This window comes from Chiloscyllium plagiosum, unplaced genomic scaffold (genome assembly GCF_037043375.1).
Source record: "Chiloscyllium plagiosum isolate Xiang-an unplaced genomic scaffold, Cpla_swu_hap1 HiC_scaffold_14, whole genome shotgun sequence".
NCBI classification, from domain to species: Eukaryota; Metazoa; Chordata; class Chondrichthyes; order Orectolobiformes; family Hemiscylliidae; genus Chiloscyllium; species Chiloscyllium plagiosum.
In genome coordinates, this window is record NW_028270152.1 from 33,108,774 (window position 1) to 33,124,575 (window position 15,802).

The window sequence follows — 15,802 nt, forward strand, 5'->3', positions numbered from 1 at the left end:
AACAATGTCAGCACTGTGCTCCCGTGAATACCCCGATCTGATGGTTATCAGATGAACTACTGGCCAATCGCACTGAAATCAAACACAGCTGGCTAATATTATACCGTCATCCTCACGCTTTGTAATAAAGCAGATTCTAAAATAAGCATTTCATCCAATCTCTTTAAGCATGTATATTTTTCAGAGACTGTAGAGCTTAGAGTGGGCTGAACCGCAGTTTCCTATCTTTTTAAACTAACACTCACTGTAGGAACTGAAAAGAAAAAAAATCAATTTTAATGAGACTTGATATAATAAATTCCGTTCTTGCAGTCGAAAATTGGAAATCCAATCAAAATCATTCGTCAACAGATTTTCAGGCTTACATAAATAACTTCGAGAATTGATTAAATATTGTATAAGAATTTGCTGAAATGGCGTTGAGATGAACTTCAACTTCCTGAGAAATATGTAAAAGGAAGTTTTGCATGGATAATTTTATTTGTAAAATTTAACCAACACAGGGCGGGTGTATTGAGAATCCTGTCGATTCATTAATACATTTCTAAGTGAAATAGAAACGCCGTGTCTAACCTAATGAACGATAGTGAGATTCAATTCTCACCACAGATCCAAACCACACAGTGGTACACAACCGCATTGCAACATTAATGAGAAGGGCAACGGAAAAGAGACACACCAAGCAAGGCCGGTTGGTATGCGGCGAACACATGTTAAAATTAATGCAGTGGGATGATTAGGTTAAATGGGCAATTAACCTTTCATTTCATTGGAGAATTTCTCCTAATTTGGCCTAATGGCTAAAATTATTACGACTATTTAGTAGAATGATTGTAATGACATAACCCTTCTTCAAAAAAAAACATTGAGAACACATCGTTAAGAAAATAACTAAGGCTTCTCAGAGAGGAAAGGAGACCAATTGTTTACTTCTCAAACTGTCGTTCCAGCTAATGTTTCTAGCCTTGCAATACGTCATTGCAGTTTCTTTGGTAAAGCACATCTGCCACCAAAACTCAATCCTATGGATATGAAAAAAAAAACCCTTGCTGTGCCCTAACGGCGTGTTAGAGTACACGACAGTATAGCGTAACAATAAGGCCGGAACTGTCTCGTCAGTCAACTCTTAATATTGCTACAAGTCCAAACAGCCTTAGTCATGATTGTGATACGGGAATGCCTTAGGCCACGCAATTTTCTTTCGCCTTGCAAAGTATCGTACAAAATTGCTGTACTAAAATTCAAAACAGCGTTTCATACGGTTCAATACCATCACTACGTTAGATGCCTTAAAAGCAATGCAATACGCCGAAAACTTGAATTAATAACGAACGCAGTGCTCAGGGACGCGTCGGCTCTCACTTTACAATCACTTCAGTAAAATATACATTATGGCAATGATCTGAGTGAACAATCAGCCCTTCAAAAGCTTGAATTTATTTTATATTCTTTGATCCTATAAATATGCCTCCCTTCACCACTCAATCAAGTCGATTTGCTGATTAGTGTCATTCTGAAACATTAACTTCAATAGAACTAAACTGCATATCATGTAAATTGTCTGCGGAGTTTCCCTATATTGCAACAGAGACCACATTCAAGAGCACTTCATTAACTGGGAAGGGCTTTGGGTCGTCCCGAGAACGTGAAAAGCAATACATAGAAACGCAAGTTATTTTTCATTCTATCAGAATTTGTATCCAATACAAATAAAAATGTATAATAATGAGTGGCATTGTTATTCTTTAAATATTACACCATTTAAATCACGAGTGTCGTGTCAAGCGAGATTAGCGAATACTGAATCTTTGTATCCTAGATAGGATTTACTTTGAGTATGAATGGTCTTAAGCTTGCGACTGTGCCGGAAATGTGCATACATTTGGTTCAGTATAAATAAAACAGGACCTCGGAATGAGGTCTCGAGTGGATGTCGATGTCTATGTTACGCCTGTCACACATTTCGGAGCCACTGTTAAAAGATGAAATACATCAGTTTCTTGACATGCTGTCAAGCAGCCCCCAATCTGAGGAAGACTAGAGAGCATGACAATTGACCAATAAACGAAGACTGGTTTGTACTAAGTTACTGATGACCAATTGTGATTTCGCCATTCACAGCTTTCACGGGTGACTGCATAAATAATCGCATGCGATGCAGTTTGTTAGAAACTATTTCTAGAACAATATGTCTGTACTAAATTGTCCTTTCAGCCCTCATTTGCCGAGGGAAGACTAATTCCCTTTGATTCCCATATGGTCAATGCGGAAAGATAGAGGTTATAGGAGGGCGAGTGTGTGCTGGACTCAAGTTACCCAAGGACAGAGTATATTCCTGATGGGGAAAACTAGCCTGTTTCCAGTCAGCACGATTTCTTAGTTTCCGAGAGTTTTTGCGTAAACATGGTCATGTGCGACTGATGCGTCTGTATCTCATTCCCACAGGAAGGGGTACAACAGCATCGTGTACAATACCACCCTGAGTTTAGAGAATGCCCATCCCGTGGACAAACAGAGTGCTTGCGATTGATTCTAAAAACCCGGACCTGTGGACTCAGTCATTTAGAATCAATCACAAGCACTCTGTTTGTCCACGGGATGGACAATTCTCTAAACTCAGGATGGTATTGTACACGATGCTGTTGTGCCCCTTCCTGTGGGAATGAGATATAAGCTATACACTCCGGGTCCACATGTGCTGCCTGACCTGCTGAGTATTTCAGGCATTTTCGGGGTTTATTTCAGATTTTCGCAGGATCCAATTTGACTTCCTGCAGCCAACATCCTGGCTTCCCCACGTTATCACTGCTCCCAAAGTGTCTCACTCGAGTTAGTGCTTTGTTTCCCGAGAGGCAAGTAAGCCCTTTTTTTTTGCCTGCACCGAAGAGGAAGACAGAAAACTTCGCCTCCTTGGATTAGCAAAAACTATTGCAATGCTTTCCGAGATTAAAGGTCATGTCGAAATCGTCATTTCAAAGGGAACCGAAAGCTTCTCAAGGACTCCTGCGTCGATTTTAAAATATTGATTTGAAGTAATGGCATCTCTTTTGGATTTCTGGCTTCAGTTTGTCTATCTCCCAATGAATATTGTTTCCAGATTAATTCTGCACTGTGTTTGCTTCTCCGAAACATTTCTCAAATAAAGTGCATTTTAAAATTTGTGGGTTGAATTCTAGCCTACCGGGGAATGGTTAGGGTCCGGTTTTATTTTAAATCCCTGATGGATGAAGAACGCTACTCGCCTGACTGTTTACTTGGCTGTTGCTGCTCTTGCGTCCACGTCTGATAAAGGCCGAGAAAACGAATATTCACACCCTCTGAAGTTCAGCACCTTTACAAAGGCCTTCATATTCTCAGCCAGAGACAGCTAGGACCCCGAATTTCAGTCGGTTTATGGCGCACAGGATTACAGTTTCATCAATGCCTCGTCATCTTTATATTGCAAACTGATTTTGTTTTGTTTTAGAACTCAAATTTTCTCACGGGAATATTCAACAACGTGGCTGTCACTAACAATCCGCATCCTTCAAAATCCAAACAATGTACCCAACCTGCGCCATCCATTCAGTCCCTCTTCCCCTTTTTATTTATACAGCGCATAAGCGGCAAACGCTGGAAACAGAGATATTGGACTCTTATTCATGCGTCTGCTTGTTCTTTATATCAAAGTAGCCTCACGTTTAGGTCAAAACCAAAACCAAACAGAAATTGCTGGAGAAACGCAGCAGGTCAGGCAGCATCGGTGGAGAGAGAAACAGAGTCAACGTTGTGAGTCCAGTGACCCTTCTTCAGAACTGTTACTTGATTGAGGTAATTGATTTAACAACTCATGCAAGCAACCGGTTCCCGATGGCTAAGGATTTAAGCACCCACTCACTCAACACGTTTAGAATAAAATATTTAATTAAATGTTTGAGTCCTGCATTAAAGCTTCTCGCCAGAGCCTCCACATCATTTAAAATTCCATTATGCTGGGAAAACGGAATAGTGGGAGACAAGGGAATAGTTGTACTGAATTCAAAGTAATTTTTCCCATCGGAAGTTTGGATAGGAAATACAACATGTGGGAATTTATACGAATACTATATTTATGCATTTCCGTAGGGTGGTTCGGGGGATCGGAAAGCATTCCTATCGGACACCTGTAATGAGATTGGTCTGATACTGTCAATTCGCTGGCATCTGAAGTGGTTTCGGCTGTGCACTGACAGAGGGCAGGTAGCAGGGCAGGCAGGTCTCCCTGTGCAGTCCAGTGTTCACCGCTTCGAATCACCACGTAAGCAGCCGTGCAACTCTAGACAAATGAAAACCCCATATCTTAAAATGATCAAGGTACTAAAATATTCTGGGAAGTATTCAGGAATTTACCTATAATTTTTTTATGTTAAAGACAAGCAAAACATTTCAAATTATTTTGCTTTGAAGTTAATGTTTCATATTAACATTGAAATAAGAATGCCCACCGGTACTCTGTCCCTGAACATAATGTAACCAGTAGTTAAAGCCAGGTCCGCTTCCTGGATCTTGTATTGTACAGTTTTAGTTTAACGTAACCCCATTTTTAAAAACCTTTTAACTGGCGCTGGACATTCATTAATAGCTGAAATGTCACTAATGTAGCCTCATTAACAATACTCAAAATATTCTTCAATTCTAATGTAACAGAGAAACCGAGCTGGACTTAACTAACATGCCCAATTACTTCCCACAGAAAGGTTTGTTTTTAGTTTTCATAAGTAAAGCGGCGTAAGTTAATTTCTACTGAATTTACACAGAATCTACGTTTAACATATTTTGTTTCAACTCATTAAACAGGCTTATTATATGAAAAACCTCGATTTAATGAATTGCGAAGCTTAATTAAGCTTTGAGATTCGACCTATTATTTCAGTACGGATTCTGTCAAGTTTGTTCTACTTGTCGTTCAAATCGTCCTTTAGGAAAAATTGGCTACTAATAGTGATGGTGAAAGTCATAGCCAGTCTGAGTAGTAAATCAATCTTTCTGCTAAGTATTAAATCTCAGGAATAATATATAATTTTAAACACTTAAGAAATTCACAGCTCACTACATGCGTAATTGGAAGTCAAATAAACCCTAACAGAAAGTGTCCGAAAGGATAGCACAATAAAAATAGAGACATTCTGCAAATGACAACATAACTTAATACAAAAACAGTTAGTTCTAGTTTCTACCTAATAATCTGTGCCCAAGGCTACTGCCCTGATTTATACCAAGAACTGAGTTTTATAACACCCCCAAAATATGACGCTGCCAGCTCATATTTGCTTTTTAAAATTGGAGTCCAAAACCAAAGCATCTAAATGGAAACATTGAAGATGAGTATTGATATCTGTCTAAAATGTCGTGCATGGATAGCACAAATTACTAATGTGCAAAATGATATAGACCTAACTGCTTTATTTTTGGAGGAAGTTATTTCTGAGGATCTGTCTGATGTACTTTTTATCAGTTTTTTGGATGTGTTGTCATGAAGAATCCTTTTGAAGCAAAACATGAGGGCATTCTGTCACCAATTTTAACATTTGTTTACTTTCCATCAATTTTGTTGTCAGCTTGATTCAGTTGGTATGAGCTCCATCTCTGTACCTGAAAATTATGCATCCAAGCTACATTCTGAAACATGATTATTTGATCTCGCCTGACACAGAATCCCTGTGCCTTAGTGAAACATGCTTTCCTGTCAGCTGATTCATTAAACCAAGGCCTTCTATGGTTGTTCAGACTTAAAAGGAACTACAAAGTTACTTGAAGAAGAACAAAGAGTTCCCTTTGAGTTTTGATTATAATTTCTTTTCAACTATTGCCATGAAAAATTGATGATCTCGAACAACAATGAGAAAAACAATCCTTGATACAAAGACCTTAATCTTCACAGAATTGATTTCAGTGAAAGGGAAATTAGGCAGGTTGGTCCACATACCAAGCAGGCAATCCACTCTGCCAGATTACCAACCATGTGGGAGAATAATCATTTACTGCATTGTTTGCCAAGTTTGCACAAATAACAATGGTAACTCCACTTCAAAAGGGAAATCATTATATATGCAAATGTTTTGGGGTATTTAACAGAGATGTGATAAGGAGTCATAAAATGCAAATCTTTTATTTTTAAAAAAAGAATTTGACATGATTTGGGGTTCCATATATCAGGAATTATTGAAATTTACAATGTGAATCAGTCAAGTTAATGCCAGTACAATGTATACATAAATCAAACTTACAATACTCTCTCACTTCAAACTATTGTTAAAACAAATGCGCATAAGTAGGGTGAAAAATAAATATTGAACATTAAGTTAATGATAATTTCTGGTAGTTTAATTTTTTTCAGTTCTAATTCACTTACTCTTTAAGTAAATAAATGTTTTTTATGTTGTCGTGTTAACTAATCATTAGAAAAGTGCTGCTCATTTTTGATCCTGATTTTAAATAGATTCAACTTTTAGAGTTTCAGGAATTGAAAATAAGAAATTCTCAGGACTATAATAATTTTGATTTTGAGTGTACTTCAATTGGAAAAAGTGAATGGTGCCTTATATGTGTACTTTCAGGGGCGACAATTGCTTTTTGTGACATTAAAATATATGCATTGGTCATTTTATGAATCGCCAATGTTGAACAATTAGCACAATGTTTTATTTCACCACTAATGCACAGATAAGATCATGCATTGGGTTATTTAGTAGAGATTTAGCATATCAGTTTCAATAAAGACATATTGACACCAAATAAAGATCACTCATATATTGTCATAATTAAATGCATACATATGTAGAAACTAGACACCAATACATCTGTGGTTGTGTGACTACAAAACAAAACAAAACAGTTTTTGATTACAGCATTTCATTGTAATAGAAATCTGAAGCAATGTTTTAACTCATTCAAAACCCAACCACTGGCATAACAATAAGCCCTCAAAGCTCTCATCTTCTGAAATTGTTTCAATTGACAATTTAAATTATATTTTGTCTTTCTATATTAAAAACAGAATTTAATAACATTTTACAAATTGTATATGAAATTTGCCCAAAATAGCAGATGATTGCTGTCGTAAATGTATGATAGTGAACAGAGTGATTTCCACTGTTTTCCTCTAATTAGTTAGAGGTTGTGGCATGCACTTCGAAACTTTACATTTTTATCACAGAATTTAACTCAAAGAATGCCCAATGTATACAAGAGCTTTAGGTGGAAAATAATTACGGTAGGCAACATTAACATTGTCAAGTACATTTTATTTGGTTAGATATAGAACTGAAGTTATTTGTTAACCATTTCTCCAAAGTAAACATTTTACTTTGATTGAGTATTCCATAACAACAGCTTAATTATTGGCATAAAATAGATTGTTATTAGAATAGCTCATTGTAATTCTATGCAGTTCAAAGTTCTAATAATTAGTGCAGTGTTAATTTGACCTTCTTTCAAACAAGTATGTATGGCAATGTTTTTTGCAATAAACAGGCTACTTTATTCCAACATAGTTACTACAAATGCAGTGTAATTATCCAAAGGATCATACAGAAGGTGAACTTTATAAATCATTACTCTTAGAAATATCTGAAACTGAAACCTGCCACAAATTCTATGTGGAAGTATTCACTGCTTCTTTTTTACTGATCTGGTCATTGGATTTGAGGGAATGGTTACCATGTTTGCAGATGACACTAAATAGACTAATAGTTAATTAGACTAAGGAGTACCAGCAAATATGAAAGGACTTTGATTATTCAGGGCAGTGGGATACACAATGGTTGTTAAATTGGAGAAATAATATCATGCACCAGTTGATAGGATCACAAGTGTCATTTGTAGAGAACAATCATAAAGGAGTCTGAGAGAAAAAAGTCAAGATTATATTGTGTGTAGACCTTATGTGCTTTCAAAAAGAGGTTTAACAGTTTCTGCAGGGCCAAAGACTGTTTAGATGGAAGGGGAGTATTTTTAATGTTAGCACATTGTCTGTAAGATCTCCTGGATTCGTCTTGATTATGTAAGGGGATTGGAGAAGCATTTGTGAATGTACTTCTTTCCTATTAGGCCTTGGTTTTTTCTTTATATTTTTGCTTCTCCTCTCTGAGCTGTTGGGAAATTTTGATAGACCTGCTAGCCTTGTAATGCTTGAATACCTGTACGTTCCAAGGATGTTGTAAAGTTGAGTGGCAGTCAGTACAGTGACAACTTTGACAACTAAAGTAGTAAATTTTGAGAATAGGGAACATTTTAAGAAATTCTTAATAAAACTAGACTAGATGAATTACTAGATGATTAATTTCATGAAAGTTATGATGGTGACTTGATAATGTGCAAATTAGTAAATATAAACATTATTAGATATATTCTGTCAGTTTTCATAATCTTATGTATATGGCTACCTTGAAAAGGATGAGTCTGTATGTTTAAATTATTTTATATTTAGCAATGAGTTGTATATTACTTTGCAAAGACACTTGTTTTTTGGGTCAAAAGGGAGTGAGAAAAACTTGCTGGCTTCTAATTCTTTTTTGATAGTCCATTTTCAGTTAACCATACTTCAACACAATATTTGCACAATACATGTGCCAGACAATGACTATCCAAAAAGAGTGAACCAATTGACATTCAAATGCATCAGCATTGCTGAATTCTTCACTAGCAACATCCTGTAAATTGAACTGGACCATGACCTTGGCTACGAGCACAGGTCAGAGGTGAGGAATTCTATGACGAAGAACTCACCTTGTGATTCCTCAAAGCTTGTCTATCATCGATAAAGCAGAAGTCAGGAGTGTGATGGAATGCCTGATGAGTACAGCTCCAACAATATTCAAGAAGCTTGACATCATCCAGGAAAAAGCAGTCCACTTCATTGGAGCCCCACTTAACACCTTCTACAATTACTTCTTCTACTACCAAAGCACAATGACAGCAATGCCTGCAAAATCTCATTCAGTTTCCTGAGACAAAACTTATGGGTGTGCCCATACCATATGGATTTTAGCCATTCAAGAAGGTAGCTCACCATCACCTTTTCAAGGATAACTAGGATTTGGCAAAAAATGCTGACCCAACCAGTAATGTCTATGTTCAATGAATAACTTTTTAAAAATTAAATGTTACATATAAATACCAAAGTATTTAGGTTTTTATTATTTTAAAGCTGCCCAATCCTTATTAGTGTAATGGAAAATATCCAGTGAATGTATAAATTAGTGAAGACATACAGATTGGCTTAATTTTGTAATGTAATTAGAGTCAAACAACAGAACAATTGTGGTGATACTCTTTAAGGAGTGCTGATGAATTAAAACTGAATTAGTTAACACTAACTACATAACCTAGGGTCATCACAGGTACAGGAGTGTAAGTGAGTTATGTCACCTGTAGCATGAATGGTTTATCCACTATTAATAATTAAGAATCATATATACTTTGACAACTACACTAGTTAATTTTGAGAATAGGGAACATTTTGAGAAATTCTTAATAAAACTTGACCAGATGAATTACAATGATAATTTCATGAAAGTTAAGATGGTGACTTGATAATGTGAAAATTATTAAATATAAACATAATTAGATATATTCTGTCAGTTTTCATAATCTTATGTATATGGCTACCTTGAAAAGGATGAGTCTGTATGCTTAAATTATTTTATATTTAGCATAGCTTAGATGTTTAATATGGTTTTAACATTTATATTTTTTGTTTTAACCAATCCTTGTAATAAATACTTCGTTTGTGGAAGTGGTATTTATTATCATATTTATGTTTCGGAAACACACTTCACATATAACTATATAAATAATGACATGGATTACATAGTTCAAAGGTGATTAGGATTAATTAAAAGGGAATTTTATTAAAATGAAAGAACACCAGGACATTAATAATTAAACTTGTCTTTTAGTAAAAGCTGCGTATGAGCCAAAAATGTGTCAGTATATTACACATTGACCTCCTATTAGGTAAACACCAATGTTAAATTAATTTTGTTATCATTCATAGTCCATTGAAGATGTAACAATACCTACTGGAGTAAGGGTTCATGCCGCACAAAGTCATGCAGTGATTTTTCCACTCACATAGAATTTACTACAAAATTATTGTTCTCATTTAACTTAGAGACAATAGAAATTTCCTAACACTCAATGCTCTAAAATGTTTCAAAAGGAAACTGTTCTGATTTGATGCATTTAAATATCTCTAAATTACACCAATATGGGCAAGAGTAAAATTGAAATAAAATAATCCTGTTTCACCTGAAATAAAATGAAACTAAACTTTAATTTTATGGACATGAGCATTTACAATGTAATGAATTGTGAATTATCTATATATGAAAAGTATTCTGCGGGGCTTAACTCAATGCTGGAGTGACGATTATAACAGAACAAACTTTATATTGAGTTATTCTTAAAAGAATCCGAACAGTTTTAAAACAGAAATCAGAATAATTTTCAATAACTAAATTCACATCCTGAAATCACTTTCTGTTTAGCCTATTCATTTAGGCATACTTGAATCTGTCGTGTAACTAACAATGAACAATTCCAGAGGCCTTTCACCTCAGAACATTGAAATGGATTATTTTCTCCTGTTTATTCAGGAGGCTGTCTTGCATCTTCTGGAAATATGATGTAATGTACTTTGTAATGCAATTAATATCCTGTCTGCATCTGTAAAAGATATTTCAGTAATACAGCTGGCATGTGTATTTTAAATTATAGATTTAAATTTTTTTCAATATAAACTAGAAGATGGTAAGCTGGTAAACAATGGACTAAAATTCATAAAAAAAGTAAGAGACTTTAAACAATTGCAAAGCAAAACAATAAAAATTAAAAACAAAACAGAGTTAAATCTGATTTAAAAACCTTCAAAATATTTTCTGAACTAACCACTGATTTCAATTAATCGGTTTAAAAACAAAATGCTGTACTCAAATCAGTCTAATAGGATATTGAATTGTGTGTCTGGCTAAATTTGTAAATATACTCCAGACGATTCTCATATTCTCATTAACAAGTGTCCACATTGAAATATATTATTACGTATAATTTTTATACAACGTGTAACTGAATATTTCTATAGTTCCTCCAATGACTCATTAAATAAATTCACTCTTAAATGCACCATACAAATCGAGACGCTCCTTGATTTACTATCCCCCTCATGCTAAATTGGCAGATAGATCACCTTAGATGGTAGCAAAAGTACTTCCATGCCTTATGAAAAATAAATGCATCCAGATTCTGTACTTCTTTTGCTATCCAGTCACACCCTGTTGGAAAAATGTGCAAGGCTGAAGTTGTTCAGGTTTAATTCCATAATCAATCAGCCCACCAAACACTGAAACTATGAATTTCTATGGGAGATCTCCGGCTCAGTGACTACAACTTCAATGGACGAACTACAGGAAACCTGGAAAAAAACAACAAAAATGTGATTTGATCAATTTTTCCAGGATTTCTACTGCTCTGGCAATGAAGTTGCAGGAATTAGGACATTCCAATGAAATTCAGCCCATTCCTCAAAATGACCAGTTGGCAATTTTGAAAAAATGTTGTTGACCTTTCTGGAACCTGTCACCACTTTAGGAATGAAGACAAGAAAATTGAAGGAAAATCCCAATTGAATGGATGAACAATAAGCTTTTCCATTGCACCATTTTTACTGTACAGCACAGTCAGCTTCTTCAATTTTCCTTTAACTCTTCCACCAAAATCCATAAGCTCTCACATTCTCTGCACTGAATTCCATCTGTCACTTTCTCGGCCCATCCTGCCAACTTATTGATGTTCTATTGTAAACAATTGGTATCATCTCCGCTGTTTGTCATACTTCAAACTCTGGTATTATCAGCCATTTTTGAAACAATATTGTATTCAATATCCTAACTGGGGAGACCATGGTAATGTCACTCAAGAGTTACAGACAAATACTTTGGGAACCAGGTTCAAATCCCATCACAACTATTGTTGGAACTTAAGTTCAATTAATAAATCGGAAATCAGTTTCAGTAATCATAGAATCATAGATTCAGTAGTGTGGAAGCAGGTTATTCAGCCCATCGAGTCCACACCAACCCTCCAAACAGCATGGCACCCTACCCATAACTACAACCCCCCCCCCCCCCCCCCCCCCCCGACCCTATCCACGTAAATCTGTATTTCCCATGGCCAATCCACCTAATCTGCATATCTTTGGACTGTGGGAGGAATCTGGAGCACCTGGAGGAAACCCACACAGGCAGTCAATAAGACTAGAATCAAATCATCATCCCTGGCACTATGAAGCAGCAGTTCTAACAACTGAGCCATTATGCTATGATGGTGACCATGAAACCATTGTCATTTGCTGTAAAAAAATGTGCTTTAAGGAAGAAAATATGCCGTCCTTACTTGTTCTTGCCTATATGTGACTCCAGACTCACAGCAGTTGGTCTGACTCTTAACTACCCTCTGAAATGCCCTCTAAGGCCAGTCAGTTTAAGGGCAATTAGGGATGAGCAACAAATATTGGTCTTACCAGGAATATATATGTATGTACCATGAAAGAATAAACAAAGAAACATTATGCATGAAGTTCAAAAAAGGTGGAGGACCTTGCACTGAATCCTGGGGACCACCTCATTCAATCACTTGTTGTGACTCACATGTTCGATTCTTAAGGTAATTTTTTAAAATCAAAGCTGCACAGCCCCTGCAAATTCATCAGCTTTAATTTTGTTAACTAGCCTTTTGTTTGTGATATTTCATCAAATAGGTCCTTAAAATCAATAGAAAACGTCCACTGTGTTCTCTTCATCAACCTTCTCTGTTTCTTCATCAATAACACAATTATAATAGTAAAACTTGATCTGTCTTTTACAAACACATGCTGGCTGTCTTTAATTAACTGAACCTTCTCCAAGTGCAATTGTTTCCAAAGCCTTGCTCATCACTGATATTAGACTTACTTTCCTGTCATCATTAATGATGTGGAAGATTGCCCTTACATCCTTCCTTGAATAAGGGTATCACATTCCTCACTCTCTCATCCTGAGGTAACTCCCTCATTTTGCAGTAAAATTGAAAGACTATCTCAAGTTCTTTCATTATCTCCATATCCACTTCCCTTTGCAACCTACCGTTGCCAGCCTTTCTATTATATCTAGCTAAACAGTTTTCACTCCATCCATTAAATCTACATCAATTTGCCACCATTCTTGTCCTCAGTGAGCATTAGTAGAATCCTTACAGTTCAGAAAGAGGCCATTTGGCTCAATAGTTCTGCACTCTCTCCAAAGAGCATCCCACCCAGACCCAACTCAGCCCTGTAACTGTGCCTGGGGTTATTATCATGGCGAACTCACCTGACCTACACTTCTTTGGACTGTGGACTGTAGAAGGAAACCCACACAGGCAATAATGTGTAAACTCCACACAGACAGTCACCCAAGGTTGGAATTGAATCTGGGTCCCTGATGCAATGAGTTACCTTGCTGCCCAATACAAAATATTCATAAAGTATTGTAACCTTGTACAATACCTCTAAATATATATCACAGGGGAGATGATAGCCTATCACTAGACTATTATCCACAGACACAGGTAATGTTCTAGGGAGCCAGGTTGAAATCCCATGATGGCAGATAGTGGAAACCGAATTCAATAGAAATCTTGTATTGAGAGTCAAATGATAACCATGAAATTGTTGTCGGTTGTCAGAAAAATTGATTTGATTCACTAACATCCTTTAGGAAGGGAAATAGGTCATCCTTACCTGGTCTGGTCTACATGTGACTCCAGACTCACAGCAGAGTGGTTGACTCTTAACTGCCGTTTGAATAATTAGGGATGGGCAATAAATGCCTAAAGCCTGTGAAGGAACAAGAAAATCATTCTGAGAGCAGAATATAATCATTGCAGAGATGTGCCTAGCCACCGCTTGGTGAGCTAGTGGCAACGCTAAAGCTGGAGCACTGGAGGGAACTTACATGAAGAGAAGTCACTTTGTAGAGTCAAGAAGTCCCTGGGGAAGAGGGATCAGATTAAAGGCCTATCCCATCCTTAATCAAAGGGAGTTAAGAAATGATTGTGTCTCTGAATGTCCCGTTGCCCAATCTGTCTCTGGGGAACATGAAATTCTGCCTTTTGTCTTTAATAGTCCCCACTTAATTCTTACCTATTGGCTGACTATTGACATGTTAATAGATTAGGTTACCTTTTATGTTAAGTAAGCAAAATGGTAAATTAAGTCAAGTTCAATTAATTTTTAACACACATTATGTAGCAATAAAATCTAATTTTCAGCTTTGTGCCTCTCATTGGTGCCTTTTTAGATGTGTAACACTCTAAGCAAATCTAATGTGCAGAATAGTTCCCTGTCAGGATTTTTGAGCCACAGACTGAACACCAGGTGGTTCATGTGATGCTTTATTGCAGTGACATGGTTCCGAATTGCACTGCCCTACAATAACATTTTTACTGAGCTGTCTCAAAGGAAATATTTAAAGATGTGGTGTGCTACATGTATATTTTTTCAGCACAATTGTTGCCAGGCCCGTCTTTGAACAAAACATTTCATACTCACAGAAAGCAATTCTTACAAGCTTGTGATTGAACTTACAAGATCAAACTCTTTGGATGCCTGAAATCAAAATTAAAGTATCTCTGAATGTACTACTAATAAGGCTTTGTTCTGGAAACTAATATTGAGCACCAGCTGATTGTTACTACAACAGGGAAGATAATTCAAGCTTTGTTTTTCTTTGGCCTCAGTACAGCAATGTCTTCTGAAAATTTTACAGTAATAACTCACGTTTCTTTAGTTACTTGATTACAAAAAAAGTCATAGTGCATATCACAGATAGGCATGAGCCAAGTCAGGAAGGAGTAGATTAGGAGGCTTGACTGGAAGTCTGGAAAATAGGTGGATGTTATTGGGGGAAAGGGTATTCTTTGAAGGCCAGGCTGTCCAATGCCAGCTAACAAAGGAGCATAGCAGAGAAGAGATTGCATAGGAATCAAATCTATAAAGCAGGAGGTGAGTCGTATGAATAGGATGAGCTTTCAGAAAGGAAGGGGAGAAAAAAATCTTGTGTCTTGTAATCCAGACTGAAATTCAACAGAAATAATAAATGGATTTTATACGGAAGCTTTAACATAGTAAAACATTCCAATGTAGTTCACTGGAATATGATCAAAATTTGTCACTGAGCTAAAGGGGTAGTTATTGGCATAAGTGACTAAAAGCTTGGAGAAAGGATAGATTTTAAGGAGTGTATTGATGAAGGAAACTTGGGTGGAGAGATTCAGAGAGATAGTTCTGGAGCTCAAAGCCTGGATGGCTCATGACAATGCATTGCAAATTTGATAGCAACATAAATAAAGACAACAAATGTTAAAAATAAGAGAGATTTGTACATTACTTGCATACCAACATAAAAATAGGATGGGAATTTCCAGTTCCTTGAGCAGCAAAGAAAGATGAGAGTGAAAACATTGGAAATCTTGATATCAAGAAAAAAATTCTGATTTTTCTGTTAAGATTTATACAGAGTTTAAAATTTGACTATTAAATGGTGACTACCTTATTTCCACGCTTTTGCATCTCATTACTTTCTAGCATCAACTTACTTCTTTGCAATCCCCAACCCTCCTCCCCATTGGAAATAGGTGGCTGCAATTCCTGACAGCGGAGTTACTGGCAGCATCAACCCATCACAATGTCCCTGCAGACTCCATGGCCATTATCCACGCAAGTCAGCATCAGCAAACCATTAGCCTCACTACATCTTCATGTCTGCTC